The sequence below is a fragment of the Podarcis pityusensis genome (assembly GCF_964106645.2).
Source record: "Podarcis pityusensis genome assembly, chromosome: 3".
Taxonomy (NCBI): domain Eukaryota; kingdom Metazoa; phylum Chordata; class Lepidosauria; order Squamata; family Lacertidae; genus Podarcis; species Podarcis pityusensis.
The window spans coordinates 26,902,530-26,930,134 of record NC_138026.1 but is presented as its reverse complement, the minus strand read 5'-3'; the positions used below and the strand labels follow the sequence as shown (position 1 = coordinate 26,930,134).

Below are 27,605 nucleotides of genomic sequence, written 5' to 3'. Positions count from 1 at the left end.
TGGTCCCTCCGGATCAGAGGGAGTCCCGATGGCGCCACCCCGGAAGTATTCTGATGAGCTGTTTCTCTGATGTGTTTGTGGGGATGTTAGATGACTGCTGTGTCAAAGCAAGTGGTAAACGCCACACCTTCCAGTGCATTTCTTCATAACTTCCCTTATTGCAAAAAGGCCAGTCTTTGGGAAAACGTGAGATCTTCTGAAATATACTTGGTCGAGTGTGAATTTCATGCTTTTTATTCAGCTTGTAGTATCAATGAATGAAACTTTCCCCAAAACGTCTAGCTATATATACATTATTTACACAATGGGCCCCACATGATTGGCTAATTCCAGGCTGCTCCTGTAGGCCAATCAGGTTGCAGACTCACTTCATCCAGAAGCCTGATTGGCTGTTTCTGAAGGCCAATCAGGTCACTGATTCACTTCCATCTGGAGCTGGATTGGGTGGCTCCTGCAGACCAACCAATCAGACTGCTGCATTCTGGATTCTGATGTTCTAGGATTCAGCTCAGTATATAACAATCCAATCCACTATAATTGTGAAACTTGGATTTGGCAGGATGTGTCTGTATCCAACCCAGAAATAATAATAGAAATCATAGATCATGGAATCTATGAAGGGACCCCAGGGCCATCTAATCCAAGCCTTTGCAATGCAGGAATCCTGCCCACAACTGTCCCTGGATGGGCTTGAACCACCAACCTTCTGGTTAACAGTCAGCCACACTAACCCATTGTTTCACAGGTTCACTTTGACAGGCTGGAAGTGCTCAGAGAGTCACTGAGGTCCCAAGGTCCTTGGAGGAGGGAGAAGAAGAAAGAAATGTGGTTGTTCTTGGGGGTTTTTTAAAGTAACTTACTAGGTCTTAATGCTGAGTGTGTATGTGTAGGATTGGGCTGTAAGAGCACTGTAAAAAGGTAAAGGTAAAGGACCCCTGGACGGTTAAGTCCAGTCAAAGGTGACTATGAGGAGTGATGCTCATCTCGCTTTCAGGCCAAGGGAGCTGGTGTTTGTCCACAGACAGCTTTCCGGGTCATGTGGCCAGCATGACTAAACCGCTTCTGGCACAGCAGAACACTGTGACGGAAACCAGAGTGCACGGAAACACAGTTTACCTTTCTGCCACAGCAGTTCCTATTTATCTTACACTGGCATGCTTTCGAACTGCTAGGTTGGCAGGAGCTGGGACAGAGGAATGGGAGCTCACCCCATCACGTGGATTCGAACCGCTGACCTTCCAATCAGCAAGCCCAAGAGACCACAGTGCCACCCGTGTTTGTATACTACTGGGACTTACTGACTGTGGCTGCAATCCTAACCCCATTTACCTAAGGCCCACTGAATTCAATAGGGCCTAAAGGTAAAGGTAAAGGTACCGCTGCCCGTAGGGGCCAGTCGTGTCCAACTCTAGGGTTGTGCGCCCATCTCACTTAAGAGGCCGGGGGCCAGCGCTGTCCGGAGACACTTCCGGGTCACGTGGCCAGCGTGACGAAGCACCAGCGCAGCACACGGAAACGCCGTTTACCTTCCCGCTATAAAGCGGTACCTATTTATCTACTTGCACTTAGGGGTGCTTTCGAACTGCTAGGTGGGCAGGAGCTGGGACCGAAAGACGGGAGCTCACCCCGCCGCGGGGATTCGAACTGCCGACCATACGATCGGCAAGTCCTAGGCACTGAGGTTTTACCCACAGCGCTGAGTAAATGTGGCTAGGAGTGCGCTGCAACTTGCCACCAAATTCTTCTCCTCTACCCAAGGTGGATTAGAACGCAGCTAGAATCCTTTCGGGGAGTTCCTCCATTATAAACCTCTTCGTAAAAGCTGGCATCAGAATCCGCAGGGAACATCAAGCTGTACATGGACCCAATTTGTAATGAACAGAGTGCTTGAAATAGTCTTCTGTTTCACTGCATTTGGGGGGGGGGAGGGAAACCACAAGGCACTAAAAACAAAAAAAACAAAAAGAAATTGAAAAGAAAAACATAAACTCTAATATTTGGTGAACCATAATTTACTTTCCCTGCCAAGTCTCCACCAAGGCACAAACTACAAACTGAGGGTCTGACAGATTTATCCTCATAAGTCATTTTTGCTCCATGGCTTAAGAAGAATTAACATTTCATAGCCAATCAAGCAGCTCAGAATAATTGTTTCACTTTCAGAGCCCATTTTGATGCTGTTTATACTAAAACTAATAATAGTCCATGAACTCATTGCCTCTTTTTTTTTTTTTTTTTGCTATAGCATCTGTTCCAAAGGTAATATTGGAATAGAATACAGTGGTACCTCGGGTTAAGTACTTAAATCGTTCCAGAGGTCCGTTCTTAACCTGTAACCGTTCTTAACCTGAAGGACCAGTTTAGCTAATGGGGCCTCCTGCTGGGCCGCACCTCTGGAGCACAATTTCTGTTCTCATCCTGAAGCAAAGTTCTTAACCAGAGGTACTATTTCTGGGTTAGCGGAGTCTGTAACCTGAAGCGTATGTAACCTGAAGCGTATGTAACCCGAGGTACCACTGTACCACTTTAGCTAATGGTGCCTCCTGCTGCCGCCACGCCACCAGAGCACGATTTCTGTTCACATCCTGAAGCAAAGTTCTTAACCTGAAGCACTATTGCTGGGTTAGCGGAGTCTGTAACCTGAAGCGTATGTAACCTGAAGCGTATGTAACCTGAGGTACCACTGTAGACAGATATTATACGTGCATATCGCATATCTGGACGATAACATAGGTCTTTCTTGGCTTTCAGAGACATAATCTTTTTTTCTTTTGTCTTTTGGTATCTTTGACTTTAAGAAGAAAAACAAACAAATGGGAAACAAATTAGTTTAAATACCTGTAAAAGTGAGAGAAAAGGTGACTGCTGTTACATTCTCACAGATTGTCACTCCAAGATCAGAAAAGTCCACCATTCTAAATTGAGAGAATGATATCAAGACACACACCAGGCATAACCCAGTTCGAACACAAGATCTGATGGGATGAACAAGTTAGGATCTAATGGATCGCCTGATCAGCGGGATGATTCCTGGCACTGCTGGTGCAAGCCCAGCCTTCCAGCTCAGTCAGATATATGCTGAGGTGACTCCTTCTTTCTGGCTCAGCCAATGCTCAGGCAACTGAGCCAAAGATATCAGATCTTAATGGTAGTAAAGGTAAAGGGACCCCTGACCATTAGGTCCGGTCGTGACCGACTCTGGGGTTGCACGCTCATCTCGCTTTATTGGCCGAGGGAGCCGGCATACAGCTTCCAGGTCATGTGGCCAGCATGACTAAGCTGTTTCTGGCGAACGAGAACAGCACACGGAAACGCCGTTTACCTTCCCGCCAGAGCGGTACCTATTTACTTGCACTTTGATGTGCTTTCAAACTGCTAGGTTGGCAGGAGCAGGGACTGAACAACGGGAGCTCACCCTGTCATGGGGATTCGAACCGCCGACCTTCTGATCAGCAAGTCCTAGGCTCTGTGGTTTAACCCGCAGCGCCACCCATGTCCCTCCAATGGTAGTATAAGCCCTTTAAAAATGGTATTTTGTGGGGAGGGAAAGGGAGGGGCAGGACTGGGTGGGGGGAGCTCATGCTGGATCTGTTCAGCTTGGTCACATGGCATCCTGGTGGAACTTATACAGCAAAAAAGGGCAGTGTAAGTCAAACTCTTATTTTAAAGGCTCCCCCCCACCCTGGCCAGGCTTAGTCTGGCCCACTCCTACGCTTAGGATGGCTCTGCAAGCATGTGCTTTATGCATTTCAGATGAAAGCAACGTGATTTATATGCTCTGCATGACGTGTCTGCACATTGCACCCATAATTAGCAAGAGGGAGGTGCTGAACTATTTTCTTAAGTGAGAGCTAACTGACACACTTTCCGCCATTTCATTTATTTATAGTCCATTAATTTTTCATCCCTGCTTGCATGCAAAATTCTAAACACACAAACACATGCAAGCACCACCAAAAATTCCATGAAGTTAAAATCTGTGATTCCCTAAGCTCACATGTGCCATCACACCTGGAGAGAGATATAGAGATTTATGCTTTGCTGCAACACCTTCTCAGTACAAAAACACTTTCCCGACATAATTTAGAGATAGTCCATTGGATTCGGTCTAGGAGAGAGCTGTGCTTAGATGCCCTCTCTGGAGAGGACTTTTTCTTCCCGAAATCAAAATCTCTCAGACACCTTTTCCCATCTCTGAACTGGAAATAATAATAGTGACCTACCTTGTGTAATTGTGAAGCTTGCAAAGTGATTTGGATTTTATTTTATTTTTTTAGAGATGGATCATAGAATTGTAGAGTTGGAAGGGACCACAAGAATCTACTCCAACCCCCTGCAATGCAGAAATCTTTTGCCCAACATGGGGCTCAAACCCATGACCAACTGAGCTATAGTTACACATTTAAATTTCCTGGACGTAATTTGCATTCATTGGCAGGTCATTGGCCCTGCACAATTCAAGGTCTCATAGCATCATAGCTCCCTTTTCACAATCCAAGTTATGTCACAAAGCTCACCACTTGGAAAACCTTAGGCCTCATTGTTAGCAATAAAGCAAATCAGGCTGCAAATCCTAAACACATTGAGGAGAAGGGGAGAGAAAGCTCATTAAACCCAGAGGGATTTAAGAAGTTTAGGATTGTGTTGGATAAATTGCTTGTGTTCCCTTCACCCATGTTCCAACTCTGTCTCTCTCCTGCTCTTACCCTTACTGTAGAAAACACCAACTTTGATATCAATTTCTCAATTTCTTTCTCTCTCGCTTTCCTGAAAACATGCACACCACTGACACCCCTGCACTCCCAGAAGCTCAAAAGCACACTTTCCTCCTGCTAATCTCCCGTCTTTCTGGAGCAGCAAGTCTGAGATAGGCTGGCTTAGCAGCATTGCTCTGTCCCCACTCCCCTCCACTCTCCTCACTACCTTTGTCTACCAGCCAGAAGTGCAGGTGGGAGCAGCAGGTGTGCGCTCTGCTCCCTTGAGGCAGAATGTTTCCATTAGCTGTCTCCAAAGCAGTCCGCTTCACCCCTCCCTAGATATATAAACCGAGTGCCCATAAGGCATGATTAAGAATGACACCACACAGTTGTAGCTGCGTGGGCCTTTGCGAGAGATTGCTCTCCTCCGGAAGATTTGGTTCGTTAGATACAAGGCTGAGGCAGAGGAGCAGGATCAATGTGCCTCCCCTTGTTTGGTGGTTGTTGTTGTTTTCCAGGAATGGTGCCCTGCCTTTTAGTTATAGGCTAGGAATGCAGTCGTTTTCCGCTCTCTCCCCAGCCCACAACCTCCCCACCTCATTCCTTTTGGAAGGAAGTGTCAGGACATGCTATGTCAGCTGTGTGTGTGTGTCCCAGCTGTGCCTCTTTATTTAGCATGGGTGCATTGTCTTACAGCTGCCATTTCTGCAATGTCTGCAGCAGGGGATCCCCCAAGCTTTCTTTCGGGCATGGGGTAGGGACACATCTGAAAAATCTAAGGAACTGTCATGGGCAGCACAAAATATCCATTTAACGAATAATGCACGGAACACACACACACACAGAGAGACCAGAAAGCCCCTCCCTCCAAATGACTCCCCAATAAAACAAATAAGAATAAGAATTTATTATTTATACCCCGCCCATCTGACTGAGTTTCCCCAGCCACTGGGTGGCTCCCAATCAAGTGTTAAAAACAATACAGCATTAAATATTAAAAACTTCCCTAAACAGGGCTGCCTTCAGATGTCTTTTAAAAATAGGATAGTTGCTTATTTCCTTGACATCTGATGAGAGGGCGTTCCACAGGTTGGGCGCCACTACTGAGAAGGCCCTCTGCCTGGTTCCCTGTAACCTCACTTCTCGCAATGAGGGAAATGAGGGAACCACCAGAAGGCCCTCGGCGCTGGATCTCAGTGTCCGGGCTGAACAAAAGCAGGCAACACTCCAACAAACACTCTCTCTCTCTCTCTCTCTCTCTCTCTCTCTCTCTCTCACACACACACACACACACACACAAACACACACACATAGAGAGAGGGGGGCACTGGGGGTAAACACTGGGAGGTGGAAGGCCTTGTGAGGTGCCAAAGCGGCTGTCTAAATATATATATATGTCTCAGTTGTCAAAAGCCAGGGTGACTAGGTGTGTCCTCAGCACCCGCTGAAAGCTGTATAATGAAGGTGCAAGACACATCTCTTTGGGGAGGGACTTCCACAAAGTTGGGGCTGCCTTGGAAAATGCCCTCTCCTGAGCTTCTGAGAGTGGTGGAACAACCAAGAGGGCCCCCTCCGCTGATCTTAGCACCCAAGAGGGCAGAGCCAGCCCAAGACATTTTGACACCTGAGGCATACCACAAAGTGGTGCCTCTCCTCCCCACCAAGGAAGAAGGGGGAGTGAAGATCAACATCAGGGACAAGAGCGGGGGAATCAAGATGTACATCAGGATCCGCTGCAGCAGCCGATCCTACTACCAGAGGCGCTTGCTTCACATTTTCTCATGGGTGGGCCGGCCTTGCAAGAGGGTGTGTAGGGAAGGAGGTCATCTTTCATATATTTGCAATCCAGTCATTTAGGGCTTTAAACACGAGCACCTTGGACATGGAAATGAACTGGCAACAGGTGTAGCTTTTGTATATTATTTTAACAGGGCTTATGTGAGAACGAAAGGTAACCTCAGCCAGTAATTTGGTTACTGCATTTTGGACTGATTGCGGTTTCTGAATCGTCTTCAAGGGCAGCCCCACACAGAGCACTTCCAGTCTGGAAGTTCCCAGAGCATGGAGTACCATCATCTCTGTCCAAAAGGGGCTGGAGCTGGCAAACCAGCTAGCGATGAAAGAAGCACCAAGGTCCCCTGAACCTGTAACTAAACAGATATTACAGAATGTAAATTTGATTGTGTGAATTTTATCCAGATTTCTGCATCTCTTCCTCTACTTCTTTTTGGCGATGCATGAGTAGCTACCCTACTTGTTTCACCTCCTCTTCAAATGACCACTTTCTGGAAGCACAAACGTTGGAGTTGTCCAGCAAGAAATATTCCTATACCCACAAAATATTTTTCTTGACAAAATAATAACCACATTTTGTTAGACTATGGCTGTAACAAAACAGACAGGCAGAATGTTCAAGCTGAATTCTGAGGGCTCATACCAAGTTGCTTTTACTTTTGCTTATCAAGGAATGAAGGTGCCATTTGCTATTTCTCGACTTATTAACATTTTGGGCTAGCCCTTTCTGAATCCAGATGAACTCCTCCATTTTAGCAAGTGTTAAATGGAGATATGTGGTCGAACTATTCCCCTGCATGCCAGTTCTTACCGCACAACAGCATCAGCCCTGCACTACGAGTTGTAGCTATGTGACATGTTATGTCATGCCAAAGAGTGAACTGAGAGAGGCCCATAAAACGAGGGAAGGGCAGATACTTCTGCTGTGCCATCAAAAAGTTCAAATTACAACCCAGCTCAGATGCTTCTCATTCCCCTTTCTTGTTTGCAAAAAGATGGTTGAGCACTAAGAGCCTTCTGTTGAGATATACTGGATTGGAAGGAGATGGGAGGTTTTTTTTATAAGGGCCTTCCTTAAACATCTGCAGAATTAGTTAAATCTTCCTTCATACCTTATTTAAGTTTCCTTCTTTAGGTTTTCCTTCACCACAGCAGGTGGTTTCATTCAGTTGTTATCATATTGTTGTTGTTGGCATCTTCTGTCTTGAGAGACAGTGGATTGGGCCTCCAGGGATGAAGTCAAATCACTGTGTTAGCAGCACAGAAGTGACCTCCCTGCGTCACAAGCCTGGGCATTGTGTGTATGGAGGTCCTGGGCTGCCCAGACAAGACCCTCCTCTCAACCTCACTTACAGTATGTGGTCCAAAGGAAAGCAGAGCAATATGCATGGCCACAGGAATTGATGGAAGGAGGCATACAGGGCACCAGTCAACTGCCCACTGGAGCCACCTCCTAGGGGCCAAGGTAGGCCCCCCAATGTTCATGGGCATAGCCATTCAAATGATGTGTGCACACCATACCCCATGACTGATTATGTGAAGTGGGGCTTAACTGCCCCTCCCATATTTTATTCATGTTAGCACCCCCACAACTGCCCTAGGGACTCCACTCTGGATTTGTGTAGGGTTTACTCCTTAGCCGTTTCTTCTCCCAAATATATCCTGTAAGACAGCATAGTCTTTTAGGATCAGAGTTTTTCCTCTCCTGGATGGGCTACCATCCCCAGTTGACAAGCCCCATCTGCCCCTTACTCCCCCATACAGCACATGCAGAAACCACCTTCTTGATCACTGGACTCACTATTGGTCTGTTTGCTATAATATTAATATATACACACACACACACACACACACACACGTGTGTGTGTGTGTGTGTGTCTTAAAATCAGTCTCGCAAACTCACAGGATGAGTGAGTTTTATATTGTGATGTGTGAGAAAACAGCATAATCGAGCTTTAACCATTTTCTATGGGTTTGGGATCACAGGGGCAGTACTGATCTTTGTACCCCATTGAAAAAAACCCCCTCTTAGTTCTGATATTTGTTTAAAAATAAAAATGCTATTTGTTTCTGGGCTCTTTTCAAAGCACAGTTTTTGAGCAACAGTTTAGAGCTGAAGTATGTTAAGGATCCCCTCCAACCATGTGATCTTTACCCTTTACCCTGAAGTCTTCTTCGGAAACCCTGCTTCAGATCCCATTAGCATCTGAACTAGGGCAGGTGTACATGAGAAAGAGGGCTTTTCTGGGGGTGACACCAAAATGCTGCAATGCTCTACCAACGGAAGTACACCCAGTACTTTGCCAATTTTTGGCAGGCAGCCAAGACTTACCTTTTTTGCAAACATTTTTCTGTATGAGTTTTTTTAAAAAAAAAAAACAGGATTCTGATTGCTGTTGTTTGAATTTGAATTTTCTAATACATTTTAAGTGCAATTGATTAACTTTAACATTTTGGTTATTTCTTATAGTTCTGAACATGTGTCTGCCATGTTCAATATTCCTAAAGGAAGGTTTAAAATGTTGAAAATGGACAACAAACAAACGCTAAATGCTGCAATGGAGAGGGACTCATGGCTGCTTGCTACTTAATTCTCTACAACCTTCACAACTAGATAATAATATTATCCTTCCTGTTGGCAAGATGCTACTTTTATGACTAATGGATTCTAACATTTTCAGTGAATTTATTAGAGTCCTCATTCCTTCTTTTATTGTTTACTATTGATATTTGAAGTTACACAAAGTGTTTTGGAATATTCTGCTCACTGCAGTCTAAGCCAGGTCTCACCTCGCGAAGCACTGTCTAAATCTGCATTTAGTGTGGCTGCTGTAAATCTCCATCAAAACAAAGCTAAGAAGTTTCCATATTGGTTTTATCAACAAGCTGGGAAATAGCTTTAGTAAGCTTTAAAGTGTGAATCTGCAGCTGAATTTCAAATAGAACAGTCCTTTCCTGTGCAATTCCACATGCCTAGGGACCCCTGACCATTAGGTCCAGTCGTGGCCAACTCTGGGGTTGCGGCGCTCATCTCGCTTTATTGGCCGAGGGAGCCGGTGTACAGCTTCCGGGTCATGTGGCCAGCATGACTAAGCTGCTTCTGGCGAACCAGAGCAGCGCACAGAAATGTCGTTTACCTTCCTGCCGGAGGTAGTGCTTTTGAACTGTTAGGTTCGAAATCCAGAATGCAGCAGCTAGACTGGTGACTGGGGGCGGCCACTCAGACCACATAACACTGGTCTTGAAAGACCTACATTGGCTCCCAGTACGTTTCCGAGCACAATTCAAAGTGTTGGTGTTGACCTTTAAAGCCCTAAACGGCCTCGGCCCAGTATACCTAAAGGAGCGTCTACACCCCCATCGTTCTGCCCGGACGCTGAGGTCCAGCGCCGAGGGCCTTCTGGCGGTTCCCTCATTGCGAGAAGGAAGCTACAGGGAACCAGGCAGGAGGGCCTTCTCAGTAGTGGCGCCTGCCCTGTGGAACACCCTCCCATCAGATGTCAAAGCAATAAACCTGACATTCAGAAGACATCTTAAGGCAGCCCTGTTCAAGGAAGTTTTTAATGTGTGACATTTTAGTGTATTTTTGGTCTCTGTGGAAGCCGCCCAGAGTGGCTGGGGAAACCCAGCCAGATGGGCAGGGTACAAATAATAAATTATTATTATTATTATTATTATTATTATTATTAGTTGGCAGGAGCAGGGACCGAGCAACGGGAGCTCACCTCATTGTGGGGATTCGAACCGCCAACCTTCTGATTGGCAAGTCCTAGTCTCTGTGGTTTAACCCACAGCACCACCCACATCTCTTGCACATGCCTACACAACATTAAATATACAGTGGTGCCCCGCAAGACGAATGCCTCGCAAGACGGAAAACCCGCTAGACGAAAGGGTTTTTCGTTTTTGAGTTGCTTCGCAGGACGAATTTCCCTAGGGGCTTGCTTCGCAAGACGAAAATGTCTTGCGAGTCTTGAGATTTTTTTTTCGCTTCCCCCCCCCTTTATCTAAGCCGCTAAGCCTTTAATAGCCTTTTAGCAGCTAATCCGCTAAGCCTTTAAGCCTTTAATAGCCGCTAAACCGCTAATAGCACTAATCCGTTAAGCCGCTAATAGGGTTGCTTCGCAAGACGAAAAAACCACTAGACAAAGACACTTGCGGAACGGATTAATTTCGTCTTGCGAGGCAACACTGTACTGGCACTACTGCTCCCCACCCCCAATTACTGTCCAAATACATCCATAAATATGGACATATGAATGGCCTTTCTGAAGCCTACCAAAGATTGGGAAGGGCTTACAAGAAACACATGTGACGAGGCTCCACAGAAAAGTGTTAATAAATAAAAGATTGGGCCAGGAATTTGTATCGTCGGACAAAGTTAAGAAGAGAGGTGTGGTGATATATGCAAAAGAGAGCCTGTCACCTAAATTCCTATTTAAAGATGAACATGGAAGAATTTTGGCTATTGAGATACAATATCAAGGAGAGAAACTGCTGATATTAGGAATCTATGCACCTAATGAAGGGAAATCGGAATTTTACAAGAAGTTGCAGGAGACAGTGCTGGACTATCTAGACTACAACAACATCATAATGATGGGAGATATGAATGGGGTCGTATCAACTAACATGGACAAGTCACAAAGTCAAAATGTTACAAAAGACGGCAGACTACCTAAAACCTTTTTTGAAATGACTGACAATATGGATTTGATTGACATTTGGAGGACAAAGAACCCACTAGGAAGAGAGGGAACATTCTTTTCTGAAGCCCAACTGACCTGGACAAGAATCGACCAAATATGGATTTCTAGAGGCCTGGCACCTAAGGTCAGAAAAGTGGAAATCTGCCCAAAGACCTGTTCCGACCATAATGCAGTAAAGATGGATATGACACTATTACCAACTGGATCCTTTAGATGGAAGATGAATGACAATTTGTTTAGAGATCAGGAAATTACCAAGAAGGCCCAAAAAGTTTTGAAGGACTACTTTGAGATAAACATGAATAATATGGTGGAAAAAAGAATAATCTGGGACGCAAGCAAAGCTGTAATGAGGGGATTCTTGATACAACAGAATGCAGTAAAGAAAAGAACACAAAATGAGAAAAAAGATAAGATCCTGGATAAAATAAAAGAATTAGAGAAGAAATTAAGAGTGAATCCGAAGTCACAGCCAACTCTGAGAGAAATTAAACTTTATCAAACACAATATTCTAAATTGATAAATCAGGAAATTGAATGGAAGGTTAAATTAATGAAACAAAAAACGTTCGAGTCGGCGAATAAATGTGGAAAACTGCTAGCTTGGCAGTTGAAGAGAAGACAAAGATTAAATACTGTTACAAATTTAGAGGTTGATGGAAAAAACATTCAGAATCCAGTGGATATCAGAAAGTGCTTCCAGAGATATTTCAAAAAATTATACACCCAAGGGCCGCAAGACGATGTTGAGATTAAACAATTTTTGGCAAAAAATGGACTATCTAAATTGTCACAAGAAAATAGGACAATCCTGAACTCTAAAATAACACGACAGGAGATCGAACAAGCCATCCAGAACATGCAACTTGGCAAATCTCCAGGACCAGATGGGCTGACCTCCAAGTACTATAAGACATTAAAAGACTATTTGATACAACCTTTGATGGAGGTCAGCAATGAAATTATGGAGGGGAAGAGGGCACCGGAGTCTTGGAAGGAAGCGTTTATCACATTAATACCAAAGTCGGAAGCTGAAAAGACACAACTTAAGAACTACCGTCCCATCTCTCTTTTAAATGTGGATTACAAAATATTTGCAGACATTTTGGCAAATAGATTTAAAAAAGTTTTAAATGAAGTAATTCATAAGGACCAGGCCGGCTTTCTCCCAGGTAGACATCTGTTTGCTAATACAAGGAACATTATTGACATTTTGGAACTTTTGCAAACAGATATAAATACAAAAGCAGTTTTAATTTTTATAGACGCGGAGAAGGCCTTTGACAATATCTCCTGGAAATTTATGATGGGAAATTTAAAAGAGATGGGAGTGGGACGGGGTTTTGAGAATGGGATTGAGGCGATATATTCAGAACAGAAAGCTAAACTGATAGTTAATAATGTGGTTACAGAAGAGTTTAAAATTGAAAAAGGGACACGACAAGGTTGCCCTATTTCCCCTTTGTTATTCATTTCGGTTCTGGAAGTGCTATTGAACATGATTAGAGGGGATCGGTTGGTGGAAGGAATCCAGGTCGGTCAGAAACAATATAAATTAAAAGCTTTCGCAGATGACCTGGTTTTGACCTTGCAGAAGCCAGAGCCCAGTACGAAAAGAGTATTACAACTGATTAATGACTTTGGTCGGGTGGCTGGATTTAAACTAAATAAACAGAAAACCAAGGTTTTGGGGAAAAATTTGACTGATACAGAGTCAGAACGGTTTCAGAATGAGACGGAACTTAATGTGGTTAAAAAAGTAAAATACCTAGGGGTAAACATAACAGTAAAAAATCTAAGTCTATTTAAGGACAATTATGAAAAATGCTGGACAGAAATCAAGAGAGACTTAGATAGTTGGTCAAAATTGAAACTTTCTTTGTTAGGCCGAATTGCTGCTATCAAGATGAATGTATTGCCAAGGATGTTGTTTTTATTTCAAACACTTCAGGTTTTGGACAAAACGGAGTGCTTTCAGAAGTGGCAGAGAGATATTTCTAAGTTTGTCTGGCAGGGCAAAAAGCCCAGAATTAAGTTTAAGATATTAACCGATGCAAAACAAAGAGGGGGCTTTGCCCTGCCAGACTTAAAGTTGTACTATGAAGCCGCAGCGTTCTGCTGGCTAAAAGACTGGCTACTTCTTGAAGACACTGATGTGTTAGATTTGGAAGGGTTTAACAATGCCTTTGGATGGCATGCATATTTATGGTATGACAAGGTTAAAGCAAATAAGGCCTTTAAGAACCATGTTGTCAGAAAATCATTGTTTAATGTCTGGACAAAATATAAAGACTTGCTGGAAAATAAAACACCAAGGTGGCTTTCACCTTTGGAAGCCAAGGCCCGAAAAAGACCCAATATGGAGGCTAAATGGCCAAAATATTGGGAAATACTAGAAAAGGATGGAGACAATTGGAAATTGCAGAGTTTGGAGAAAATGAAAGACAAAGTGCGAGATTGGTTACATTACGCTCAGATTAAAGAAGTTTTTAAAAATGATAAGAAACTAGGGTTCCAGGTGGAGAAATCGAAATTAGAAACAGAATTGCTAGAACCAAAGATTAAGGTACTTTCAAGGATGTATAACTTGCTGTTGAAATGGAATACACAAGACGAAACGGTTAAATCGGCTATGATAAGGTGGGCACAGGACATTGGGCATAATATCATGTTTGAGGACTGGGAGAGGTTGTGGAGTAATGGATTGAAATTTACTGCATGTAACGCCCTGAAAGAAAATGTAATGAAAATGATTTATAGATGGTACATGACCCCAGTCAAACTTGCCAAAATTTACCACCTGTCTGATAATAAGTGTTGGAAATGCAAAGAGTGCGAGGGAACGTTCTTCCACCTCTGGTGGACTTGCCCTAAAGTGAAGGCGTTCTGGGAAATGATTTATAATGAACTGAAAAAGGTATTTAAATATACCTTCACTAAGAAACCAGAGGCTTTCCTTTTGGGTATTGTCGGCCAAGGGGTGGCAAAGAAGGACCAGACATTTTTTATGTACGCAACAACAGCAGCAAGGATACTTCTTGCAAAACATTGGAAAACTCAAGATCTACCCACACTGGAAGAATGGCAGATACAACTGATAGACTACATGGAACTGGCTGAAATGACCGGCAGAATCCGTGACCTGGGAGAAGAGAGGATTGAGGAGGACTGGAAGAAATTTAAGAACTATTTACAAAAGTATTGTAATCTGAGTGAATGTTAAATAAGATGCTAGATCAAAATAACTGAGCACCACTAAATTTAGAAGTTTTTAAGAAAATAAGTAAGATTGTGAAATTTTGCTCCTTCTGAGAATTATAAGATTATGAAATATAGAAGGGATATAAGAATTTAAATAAGATGATAAATTGCTGACCAAATGCTATAACGATGAAGGTGGGAGCGGGAGATGTGAGGAAGTCCAAAGAAAATGTGAAAATATGTTAAGATCAAAGTTACACTGCTTATTATGTTTATTTTTATTGTAAAACCTAATAAATTGCTTTAAAAAAAAAAAAAAGATTGGGAAGGGCTGTGGCTCAGTGGTGGTGCAGCTACTTTGCAGACAGAAAGTCTCAAGGCTTGGCATTTCCAGGTACAGCTGGGCATAGGGATGGACAGATGTGTTCATTTCAGTTCTCATTCTTCCGATCTTATTTCTGTAGCAATTTCATCCTCTTTGTTTCAACTGAGAACATTTTCCCCCCCCCAAGCAAATCTGCCTAATGTTTGTATTTTCATGCATTAATTCGTTTTCATGCACACTTTCCCCTAATCTATGCACTTTTGGTAAATGTTGTTTGGTTAGATCACTCCCTTAAATAGGCCTATGGTGGGGATTCCACCAGTGGACCTGTCTGCACATTTGGTGGATAGAAGACAGAGGTCTATACTGAAGGCATGGTGCTTAGTTGAGAGACCTGGGCAGAGGGGGCTACCTTCTTAATCCCGCCCTCCGATCTGGCATAAGGGGAAGTGTCCTGAGTTGATCTACCCAGAATGCACTTACTTCTCTCCCATTGTGATAAACAGGATTGAAAAAGGCAGAACTTTGTCGAAAGTGTGTGGGAACAAGGATCCACCAAGAAATGGATCAGAAGAAACAAGGAGTGAAAGGGTGGGGTCAGTTGCAGAAAGGTCAATCTGGAATGGTTGTCCAAGATGGAGGTCTCTTGTATTAAACCCCAATAAAACGTTTGTTGTGAATTTACCGTTGCTTCTACCTTCATTCCGTAATTCAAGGAACAAAGCAGATAGGTCTCCTTGTCTATCAGCTGACAAATGTATGCACATTCTGGCAGTATTCCCTCTATCCCATCTCCTTGAAATGCTGAGCTTTTAGGGAAAATGGGAGGTTTTATATTCTTGTAAAACTCCAGATGAATTCAGATTTTGAGTTCAGGAGGTAATCTGAGGCCTTCCTTTTATCCTCAACTGAACTTAATGACTCAGACTTTAATGATTCATGACTCATGAAGTTCAGACCAGGATTCACATATTTCACCTCAGATTTCCGCATCTTCTAGAGATTCAGGTCTGCAGCTCCATCTGTAGCTAGAAAAACCTGGCAGTCCACAAAATGTGATAAATAAGTGGTAGCTGGGAGCAGAAGGGTGGGTGGGAAATAGCACTTATAAATGCTGAAACTTATGAGTAATGAATTGCACAGAGGTAATTTTAGGGGCATTCCTAATTAAGATGCATCGCAACTGTTTGAATCAAATGGGCACCACTTATTTCACTTCTTGTCTGGACCTTATTTCAGGTACTGATTATATGCTATTGCAGCTTATCCAAGGCAATAAGTATGAAACCATACCACTTTCTGGAGGTAGCGCAAATTATTCTGTGGTATGCTCACAGGTAGCAACACTGCCCCCCCTCCATATTGTGAGCACATCCTATTGGTCAATTCATATTTGCAACACACAAGTTTGGTTTGTGAATTGGCTCTAGATGTCTGTTTGTAAATTAAAATATCTGGTTGTCTTCTTTCTTCTTTGGCAACCATTCGTAGCTGAGTAAGATTGTTTTCCATGAACATGGTTTTAACAGTGAGTCCGTAAGTGACTGTGGAGGCCAGTTCTGGATCCACATATCCTTCCACAGTGGGGACATAGGTTTCCGGGTAGGTCAGGGTTTGCCAAGCGTGCCTTCCTCTTAGCACATTTCTCCCTTTTGTCCTGAGTTCAAGTGTCTACAAAGCCCATGACACCTTTGGTAAAGGCTGTTCTCCAATTGGAACACTCGCAGGCCAGTGTTTCCCAGTTGTCGGTGTCTATACTACATTTATACAGCCACATTTGGGGTGGCTGTATGTTTGGGGAGGTGGAGTCCATTGTTGCAAGCCTCTAATTTGCATTGTCCATACATAGCAAACGAGTTAAGTTTCTATTGCCTGTATTGAAGGGATTGCTCAGATCGTAGTTTTGGCCCATGCCATCACATTAATCCTGCCATTCCAAGAAACATTTTGGAGACTGATCCAGTACTCATGAGGCTTCAGAGTACCATAATTGATCTCACTGAAGCACCCTGGCTGGCTTCCAGAGATCCTTCATACTTTGGATACATGGAGGGACTCCACAAGGCTAATGAGAAGCAGAGCTGCACTGTTGGCTCCACCACAGTGTCACACATCTCTCCTCAGCCCCACCCATGATGCCTGCATTTTGAGCATGTGTTTCTGGAGAAAGGAGACCTATAGAATAGAATTGATCGGGGTTCCAGGTTCCAAGGAAGCCTACCTGCATAGAAGTCCCCATCTTCAGAAGTCCATTGTCAATGCAAAGACATTATAGGGGCAGGGAGATGTGAGGTAATGGGGATTGGGCCAGTGGCACAACCTGATTCCCGTAAGTATTGCATAGTACCCCCATGTTTGCAGAAAGGGGTAGCATGAAAGAGAAAATAAACTTGCAATATTGGGATCTGAAGACTGAAAAAATACTGGCTTATAGAAGATAGAACAGTTGGATGTTAATGAGTAGATACAGTACTTAGCTGCAGGACAGAGAACCGGAAGTCTTTTTATTTTTCTTTATTCTTCTATCTCTTTTCCTCTGCTCCCACTTTTTCTTCCTTCCTTTATTTCTTTTTTTAAAAAAATATTCTTTCTGCCTCTGTCCTTTTTAAGATTAAGCATTTCAGTGTATTATAAAAAAAGATACTTCCAGTTAGTTTACCAGCCGTAAACTAACTGGAAGATTTATTTGGGCCACTTACATTACAGGACTGTTGTGATGATAAAATGAGGACACCCCCCTCCTGATACAAATATGTGATTGAAAATATTTAAATTTTTGACTCCCGGAACCATTCAAAAACCAAGGTGCGGCTTCCGATTGGCTGCAGGGGCGTCCTGCAGCCAATCGGAAGCCGCAGAAGCAGCACCGGACATTCAGCTTCTGAAAATCGTTCAAAAACCAGAACACTCACTTACGGGTTTTGATCATTCAGGAGCAGATTTGTTCAGGAGCCAAGGCATTTGAGATCCAAGGTACCACTGTATTCAACCCCATAAGATGGAGAGCTGTCTCGGCCATTCACCTTTGGCTGCTAGCAAGCAGCAACTTGGTGCCTCTAGCAAAAAAAGTATGCCAGAAGCTTCTGTGAGCTTACGAAATGGATCCAGAAGAATTCCCGGCAAGTTTCTAAGGTTCAAGGCTGGTCAGGGCCGTCAGCTGTCTACCCAAAGCTCTTGTAACCGTTCTGTGTCAAGTACAATGGCTTTGTTTTTCCATTCGCAGAGATGATTAGCATATGCAGAGTGTCAGCTGTATTTCGGAAGGTGTCAGCTGGAGTTTCCCCCGGCCTAACAAAATTCTAACCGAGGGCTGTGGCTGTGACAGAGATACCGCCGGTGACAGAACAGTATGCTGATGGAAAATGCCTGTGAAAATGTGATTTATTTCCCTTGGGTGGATCTGGCATGTGTGTGTTTAGATGTCTGAAATATATGGCACACCATAGTCGTCACCGTCATTAGTATTATTAAATATATAATTGCCTAGGAAACTGGGAATGAAGTAGGGAAGGCAGAACTGTACTTGTCTCAGGACAAGTATGCTCAGATTGCAAAGGATTGTGGGAATAGGGAGCAAACTGCTAGCTTTTAATTATCACGACGCATTAAAGCAATGATGGGGTTGGCAGGCCATTATTGAAAATCATAGCGTTCCATGCGAATTTCCAACTTGTGCATGGGTGTTTAAGGGCTGTGCCCTCGTTTTATTTGGGAGCAGGAAGTTCATGAACAAATCCCGCACATAAATAAAGGGGTTTGTGTGCTTGCTTTGCTGCTACTTCCCATTTGCCTGCTCTGCCCCAAAGTGTAGCAGATAACACAAAGCTCACTAAAGTGGAGCAATTACTCCCGGATAAGGGAGGATCAAATTTCATGTCATTTAAATAACGAATTTCTACCACGACCGGACACAAGAATGTCACTAACTGCTCCATTTTGGGCCCTCCCCTGTTTCCTTTTTTCGTGCTTTAAATCACGTGAAACATTAAAGAATGTTAGAGTGATGTTGGATTGAAAATAAGTGGCTTCTAGCTATACAGGCTTTAAAGTTATATATAGATCAAGATTAAGGATTAGGATTAAAAAAAGTTAAAGGAAATGGAAATTTGGTTTTTAAGAGGTAAAAATTTAATGTTATATTATATTAAGATTAAGGATTGGGATTAAAAAAGAGGGAAAGAAATTGCTGGACAAACAAATTGAACTGGAATACAAAAGAGGGAGGTATGAGGAGGTCCAGAAAATAAGTAAATTTAAAAATGGTGATGAAAAGGCGGTATTGTTTTTAGCTGTTTTCTTTTTTGTCTTTTGTTTTTTGGTGTGTTTTTTTGGATTATGTATTGTGTATTTTTGAATTGTGTATTTTTCTTTTTTCTTTTTAATTTTTTATTGATGTGTTCTTTTTATTGGAAACCTTAATAAATATCATTTTAAAAAAATCAAAAAAAAAAAAATCACGTGAAACAAACAACTAATGAAATCACTTCAGGAAAGAATTATCCTGAATGGATGAAAACAAAGTTTAGCACGGGTAAGGGTGCTGTCCTAGACACACTTTCCTCAGAGTTGGTCTGGTTGTGTTTGATGGGGCTTACTTCTGAGGAGAAGTGTGTGAGGCCATGCTGCAAGCCCCTCCCCCATGCAGCTAAACTAATTGAAACCCATTTCAAGGCTCATAAACTAGGAAACAAACCCATTAACTATTCATTGACTGATTGAAAAACCCCTATGATTACACTGCTAGCGGGGGGGGGGGCATTGTTTTTGAATGAATTTTTCAGAGGGAGTCTGGTTCACATGGGCATGCACAAGCGCTCATTCTACTGAGGAGGGTGTTGGAGCTCACTGCCTTTCATTCTGAGCTCCAAATGGCAACCCATTACATTTCTCTGAGGCAAGAAGAGTTACTTTACTGGAAAGCTTTTTTGTGGTTTTTTGTGGGGGGGTTGTTTTGTTTCGTTTTGTTTTGTTGAAAATCTAAAAAAAAAAAAAAAGAAAGAGCTTTTGAGCTATTTTCATTGAAATCGCTCAAATGTACATTACAGTGGTACCTCTGGTTGCGACCGGCATCCATTCCGGAGGCCTGTTTGCAACCTGAAAAGAACGCAACCCACGTCTGCGCACACACAGGTCGCGATTCGCCACTTCTGCGCATGTGCATGATGTCATTTTGCGTGTCTGCGCATGCGCGAGTGGCGAAACCCGGAAGTAACCCTTTTTGGTACTTCTGGGTCACTGCGGGACGCAACCTGAAATGCGCAACCTGAAGCAAATGTAACATGAGGTATGATTGTACCAACATGGGCTGCCATACACCCGGATGTTTCAGCAATTTCCGCCCAGGCGCTATTTACAAGGGCTGAATACCGGATATATCCGGGAAATTCTGGGTGTTTGGCAACCCTAACATGGGTGCCAGGTTGAGCGTTCGCTGAGTAGGTTTCACTCCATAAAAACTTGCACCTGTTGCATTGTCATAGTGAATAGCTGCCACTGAGCAGCTGAGAGGGCAGCAGTGCCCTGTTTAGTTTCTATGAAGGATTATGCCTGTGGTGCCCTTTTGCAGAGGGGCAAAAGGAAGTTCTTCAGTAACGTGACTTCTTTTTCAGGGTCATTTTATACTAACTATACACTTGTTTGAACGAACCAGGAGGTTAACCGTTCACCCAAGTAGAGGAAAGGAAAGCCAAGCCCAGTACCACAGGGATATCTATGTCTTAGCCACAAATACTTCCCAGTAGATTCATCCCTCTCCTCCCCTGCCCTGCCAAATCCAAATTTAGCACCAGAATACTCTTGAAACTAGGGCAGGAACTATATTACTTCCAGGTACCTACTAATAGAACTGCCAACTGCTTGCTATGACCCATGGCTGTACCACTATATTTGTAACAGCACGGAAGTGCAAAAATTTAGCCGGTGTTGTATTTTCTGGCAGGCAATTACCGGTAAGTAATTTGAAAAAGTTCCACCTAATTAACTGTGGTGGGATAGGCTGCTCTTTAAAGGCTGCTCCTTAAACGTCTAGCCACCTTCCTTTCCCTCCATTAATATTATTCTTTGATTATCTATTGTTTGAATTTCTGGAATTATCCCTCAATCACTCTCCCCACCTCACAAGTACATAGGAAGACAGGAAGCTGCCTGATATGGAAGGCATTATTCACACACACCTTTATCTCACCACTTCCCCTCTGGGTAAAACTGATCTTTAGTGCTGAATTGGAACAAAGGGCAATTGGGTTTTCCGTGGATTGTTGTTCTGATTTAGCACCAAAGAGCAAGTTTTCCAGAGGAAAGTAGCAAGGCAAAGGTAAAATTGCTCAAACCCATGCACAGAAATCTCTTGTCAAGTGGAAAACTGCTTGGGCTTTCTAGGCATGGAACAAGCAGAAATGTGGACAAGCCCTCAGTCAGACAATTGGCCCATCTAGTGGAGCATTGTCTACACCAGTGGTTCCCAATTAGCTAGTTATTGAGGACCCCCTATTTTTCAAAAGCCAAGCTAAGGATCCCCAGTGTGGTGTAGTGGTTAAGAGCGGTAGACTCGTAATCTGGGGAACCAGGTTTGCGTCTCCGCTCCTCCACATGCAGCTGCTGGGTGACCTTGGGCTAGTCACACTTCTCTGAAGTCTCTCAGCCTCACTCACCTCACAGAGTGTTTGTTGTCAGGGAGGAAGGGAAAAGAGATTGTTAGCCACTTTGAGACTCCTTAGGGTAGTGATAAAGCGGGATATCAAATCCAAACTCTTCTTCTTCTACTACTTTTGACAATTTTGATAACTCTATAGTAGTTACCCCTGCAAAGCAATTATTTGAACAAAATGCAGGGTAGCCCCTAAAAAGCAAAGGTATACTTAAAAAAAACAACCCATAAAATTTGTGATATTACCATGCAAAAATCACAAAACAATTAGTTGGGATGAGGTAAGGGATGGGACTGCGGACCCCCTGAGTGCGTTCCGCGAACCCCCAGGGGTCTCCAGACCCCTAATTAGGAACTACTGGTCTACACTGACTGCCAGTGGTTCCCCAGGGTTTCAGGCAAGGGCCTATCCCAGCCCTACCTGAAGATGGTGGGACTGAACTTGGGACCATCTGCATGCAAGGCAGACACTGTGCTGTTGCGCACTGGCCCTTCCCCAAATTCATTTCATTAATGACAGTTTCCATTTGTCAATTCTTCCCTTCCCATCAACTTTTAAAACAATTAATATAAGATTGGTTGATTTATCCCCCTTCCTGGCAGTGCTGTCCCTCCCTGCTCACATATGCGCAAACCTCTGGGGAACAGCTCCTGCAGTCGCAGACTGCTCAAATGGCATTGATTTTCCGTATTTTCTATTTAAATCACCTGGATGGCCCCATGAATAAAAGTGAGAGAATTAGAAGCACAATTAATAGCCCCATTGACTTCTAAAGGAGCCACTGCAAGTAGAGACATTGAAGAATGTGCCCTAACTGCTTTGTTTCATCAGGAGACAGTATAAAATGTCCCTAAGTTCTTAAGATGCCTTAGGGAATAAGGCCTTAATTCCAGCTGTTCTTACTCAGTGTGCTGTATTTAATATTATGTGAGCCAAGAGGTGCAAAGTCTGGTTTTTAAAAAGCTATTTATTAAAAAAACACACCACACAAACGATGGCTGCTATCCTGAATCTAGCTTGAAGCACATTCTCCCACAGGTCTAATCCATACTGCTCACAAGTAAGTAGTTGTAAGGCTGGTCTTACAGAGTTCCACAAAGAAAACCCTGCTTGGTTTCAAGAAGCGAAGGAGAACAACAGGTGCAGCTGCCCAGGGCACAGCAGGAGCTTTGCGAGGAAAGTTGTTTCTGCTTTTAACTTTCTGTGAAGAGAATTGGCCATGCCATGCCGCGTTTACTGCTTGGCAATGACCATGCTTTGCTGCCACACAAACAGTTTGTTCAAATCTGTATGTGAGACAGAACCAAAGTGCATTACTCTATACATGTAAAATTACAATTGCTATTTTTTTAAAAAAAGGAAGGATTTGTGTGAGAATATTTAAATATGCCCCAAAGAACAGAAATGTTTAATTATGTTCCTGTTCAGAAGAGAGAGGGGTTTTTTCCAGGGCTCAGTGAGAGACCATGTGCTTTGCATAGAGGTTCAATCCCTGGCGATTCCAGGCAAGGCAAGGAAAGGCTCTATTATTATTATTATTATTATTATTATTATTATTATTATTAAATTTGTATACTGCCCTGTACCCACAGGTCCTAAGGCGACTATAGAAAGGCTTCTGTCTGATCCCCCCCTCTTAAAAAGGGTAAATAAGCAAAAACCAGTAATGTTCCTTTTACCAGGTTTATTCAAAAAAACTGATTCAGGTCCCTTGAGTTTTCTAAGAGCATATGCTCCGCCATACCTATCAAAAAAATTACCATCATATTATCTTCCCTTATCATAAATTGGTGGGGGGTTTTTTGGTCTTTTGTCAGAAGCATGCCCAACACATCCATAAATCTTCACGTTACTTGTCCCTTCTCCTGTCTTTTTTTTGAGAAGCAAAATTACTCCAATCCATTTTTTTAAAGCTATACCATGTTATTAATTTTTTTTTATTTCTCCCATGGTTAAAAGTAAAATAAAAATGTTGTTCAGAGAAATTCATAGGTGCTCACAGAAAGGGTTTTATGAACCTTCCAACAGCTGCAAAGGTTATTACAGTGCAAGGAGTGTGCAATACATAGCTGTCAAAAAGCTATCTGGTGTGAATGATTCTCCATCATGTTCTCAATTTATTTATAAGACTTCTGTGTTTTTTAAAATGCAGTTTCACAGTCTATTGCCTGAGTCAGTGTGCTTGGGCATCTACTCTTCATTTTTGGCTTATCGTGTAGGGAATGGACACAATCCATAGACTACCATGCTTCTCTACCTGTCTCATATTTGACATCACAGGTTATATCACGTGGTGGAGCAGGTGGCTGTGGCTTGTGGAGAACAGCCTCATTGGCCAAATTGGGATCTGTGGCAGGCCAAAGGTTCCCTCCCCCTGAACTAAAGGATAGAATAATTGAATGGGACACAACTGTTCAATGTCCCTATTAGCCAATGTAGCTTATAGGTCTTGAAAGACCTACATTGGCTCCAGGTACGTTTCCGAGCACAATTCAAAGTGTTGGTGCTGACCTTTAAAGCCCTAAACGGCCTCGGTCCAGTATACCTGAAGGAACGTCTCCACCCCCATCGTTCTGCCCGGACGCTGAGGTCCAGCGCCGAGGGCCTTCTGGTGGTTCCCTCATTGCGAGAAGCAAAGCTACAGGGAACCAGGCAGAGGGCCTTCTCGGTAGTGGCGCCTGCCCTGTGGAACGCCCTTCCAGCAGATGTCAAAGCGATAAACAACTACCTGACATTCAGAAGACATCTTAAGGCAGCCCTGTTCAGGGAAGTTTTTAACGTGTGATATTTTACTGTATTTTTGGTTTCTATGGAAGCCGCCCAGAGTGGCTGGGGAGGCCCAGCCAGATGGGCGGGGTATAAATAATAATTTATTATTATTATTATTATTATTATTATTATTATTATTATTTGGGATATCAACAATCTAACTTGACTGGAGGCCCATTTTAGGACATCATGATCTGGGCTTGAGCCAGTGTGAATGAGCATCCTGATGGCAGATCTCCCTGACCCTCCAATCACAATAATGTCTGATATGTTTCTACCAAAATATAACACTTGTGCTGGAATATGAATTTTCAAAGGTCCCCCCCCCCCAAAATATGCAAATTTGAATAAAGATGGCTAACACAAATCTCCTGAAAAGTACCTAGAAACTTCACAACAGTCCATCTCTCTAAAAAAATCTAAATGTAGGGGGTGTCTACATCAGCCCACTTGACCATAAATAAGTTTTCGTCCAATGGGACTTTTTTTTAACTTTACACCTGCCCTTTTTTTGACAGGTTGAAGTCTTCAACCCTCTCGCTTGGCCCTAGACTTTTATTAGCTGATCTCAGTCCTAGTACTTGGTATATTTGGTTTAGTGGGAGCTGTTAAGATTCTTCCTCGTGTTCAGTCCTGTGCTAGTAATAATAGTGATTCGGTTTTCTTTTCTCAGCTCCCATTCCAGAGACTCCAGTGTGTTTTGATTTGTCTCACGGAAACAGTAATCTTTTTCAGAAACCTCATTCCTTCTGGCTCCTTTCAAGTGGGCACAGTTGTTTTGTGACTTCTGTTTGTTGTGGTCACCCTTGCTAAGCAGAAGCTATTAGGAAGTTAGCCTGGTAACAAGCTAAATATTTCTTCCCCATATATTTTGTTTGTTTGAGGCCTGAAAATACTCAACGAACTGCACATACAACAGTGACTTGGTAATAAACTTCGCATACATCTTCTGGGGTTTGTTCTGAACAACAACGAGACTTTCATTTTCTTTCACCTTCTCTTCCTGCTTTTTGCCTTGCCTTCTACAAAAATATTTTAATCCAATGGAGACACAGATACAAAGAACCATGCAAGTAGTTCTGCATACCCAGGAGCTTTGGGCTCGTGTTTCTCAGGCAGCAGCCTCCCATGCCATGTGGCAAAACCATTTCGAAATGGTGGGGATTTTCAAAAGCATTTTTTGATATGGTTTTTGTGTGTGTGAGTGCATGCGTGCGTGAATGGTCTTTGGTTTAGGGCAAGAAATGTCAAAAATCTGACTGGGTATGCTGCAGGTTCTTGGCCGTGCTTGGCAATGGAATTAAAAAAGAAAAGTGGCTACAAATTTATTTGTACAGTGGTACCTCGGGTTAAGTACTTAATTCATTCTGGAGGTCCGTTCTTAACCTGAAACTGTTCTTAACCTGAAGCACCACTTTAGCTAATGGGGCCTCCTCCTGCTGCTGCTGCACTGCCGGAGCACGATTTCTGTTCTCATCCTGAAGCAAAGTTCTTAACCCGAGGTAATATTTTTGGGTTAGTGGAGTCTGTAACCTGAAGCGTATGTAACCTGAAGCATATGTAACCCAAGGTACCACTGTACAACAAAAGTCTATCAAAAATGAGGGAGCGGGTAGGTAAAGCTGTGATATAGAACATAGGTAAAGGGACCCCTGACCATTAGGTCCAGTCGTGACCGACTCTGGGGTTGCGGCGCTCATCTCGCTTTATTGGCCGAGGGAGCCGGCGTACAGCTTCCAGGTCATGTGGCCAGCATGACTAAGCCGCTTCTGGCGCACCAGAGCAGCACACGGAAACGCCGTTTACCTTCCCGCCGGAGTGGTACCTATTTATCTACTTGCACTTTGACGTGCTTTCGAACTGCTAGGTTGGCAGGAGCAGGGACCGAGCAACGGGAGCTCACCCCATCACAGGGATTTGAACCGCTGACCTTCTGATTGGCAAGTCCTAGGTTCTGTGGTTTAACCCACTGCGCCAACCGCGTCCCTAGTGGTATAGAACATAGAGCAGCACAGAAGGCCCCACATTGTTGGGATGTGTATACGTGCTAAGAAAGGATATATTTAATATATATTGCTCTTCCTTCCTCACATTTGTACAGCTTAAAAGGAAGCTTAGATAGGCTAGTTTTAGCCTTTAAGTAATCCAGGATGCTTTAGGGCAGACTGAATTCTCTTGGTATTTCCCCCCTTTCTCCCCCTTAAAACAAAGGTCACAGAAACAATCTTGTTAAAGGTAAAAAGAATGTTTACTCACTTAGAATACTTCTTGAAGACAAATGTAACTGATCCGTGGAATACACAACCTGAAGAAAGAGACAATGCATGTGCTTTTGTAAACGAGGAAAATCTTTAAGAAAAATTATTTGAAACAAAAACCAAAAAAACTAGCTAAATCATAATAAACAAATAATTTATGGGCAATTTTTTAAAAAAGGGGAACAAAATAATGCTTGTTGAAGAATAAGCCAGGTAAGGAGATGGCTATGCCCTTCCCCTATCAGGGCACAGTGGGAGTGTCTCATAGAGTTTTCTCTAGCAAACTTACAGGGAAACTCTGAGCTTCAGCACCTATCATGTGCCTATCTAGCAAACATGCATTGTTGGTTTGACAGCATTGTAAATATCACCCCCCCCCCCCACACACACAGCAGGACAGACTGTGTAGGAAGCTAAATTGGAAACCTCTGTTAAGCTTGTTTACCATTTGTTCCAATGAAATGCTGCGATGGGAGACCCTCCCTCCCACCCACCATTTCAACTTAGAACAGACTAGCATGCTATTTCCTCCACAAAATGGAAAGGAACACATATCATTGAACCCATTCTGAAGCCTGGTTCCTGTTGCTTTGCAGATGACGTCACGATGATGGAACCTGAATGCCTCCTCAGCTCCCCATGAGCCAGGGGACAATGAAAGTCCCTCAAAAATTATCCCATCACCAAAGGCTCCATGTAAGTTCCCAAGAAGAGAAAGGAGCTAGTATGGCATGGAGTGATAGCACCAGGGAGAGATCATGACGAGCTGGCCCTGAACTTTGAGCAACCTAATGAGCTCTGGGACAGCACTTCTCTTTGTGTTGAAACTTACGGGTCCCCAGTTGCTACCCTGGGCACCATCACTCCAAAGGCTTTGCATAACTTTAAAGCCTGTCATTTCCTTCTGCAGCAGAGCTGAGTTTTCTCTTCATCATCTCAGAAAGGTAATAAGTCTCCCAAGAATATATGTCAGGGATAGCCACCCAACGGTTTTGACTCAGGAACTTCAAATGCCCAACACACACAAACACCTCAAATCCTGATGACATTCTCTGTATTACATACCTCAGAATCATAAATCTGAGCAAAGGGTTCTTCTATAATGTGAAAAGCAACAGCGGCTTTTGGCGAGGTGTGCACCTGCTCCTTAAGATTTATCTATGGCTATATTTTGCATCCACTTTGGCTGGTTCTGCCAAATTCCT

At 43.2% G+C, this 27,605-nt stretch overlaps 1 long non-coding RNA gene across 4 annotated transcripts in view; it reads right to left on the bottom strand.

Annotated features, from left to right (window-relative positions):
- Positions 1-27,605, bottom strand: part of LOC308473638 — a 503,626-nt gene that overhangs the window by 5,886 nt on the left and 470,135 nt on the right. For 3 of the 4 annotated variants that reach the window (XR_013984125.1, XR_013984126.1, XR_013984130.1), the window contains 2 exons: positions 26,399-26,447; positions 6,788-6,847 (listed from right to left, as the gene is read on the bottom strand). This is a non-coding gene — a long non-coding RNA (uncharacterized lncRNA). Of the gene's footprint in view, positions 1-6,787; positions 6,848-26,398; positions 26,448-27,605 lie in introns of those variants that run through there. The other variant, XR_013984124.1, reaches the window with a different exon arrangement.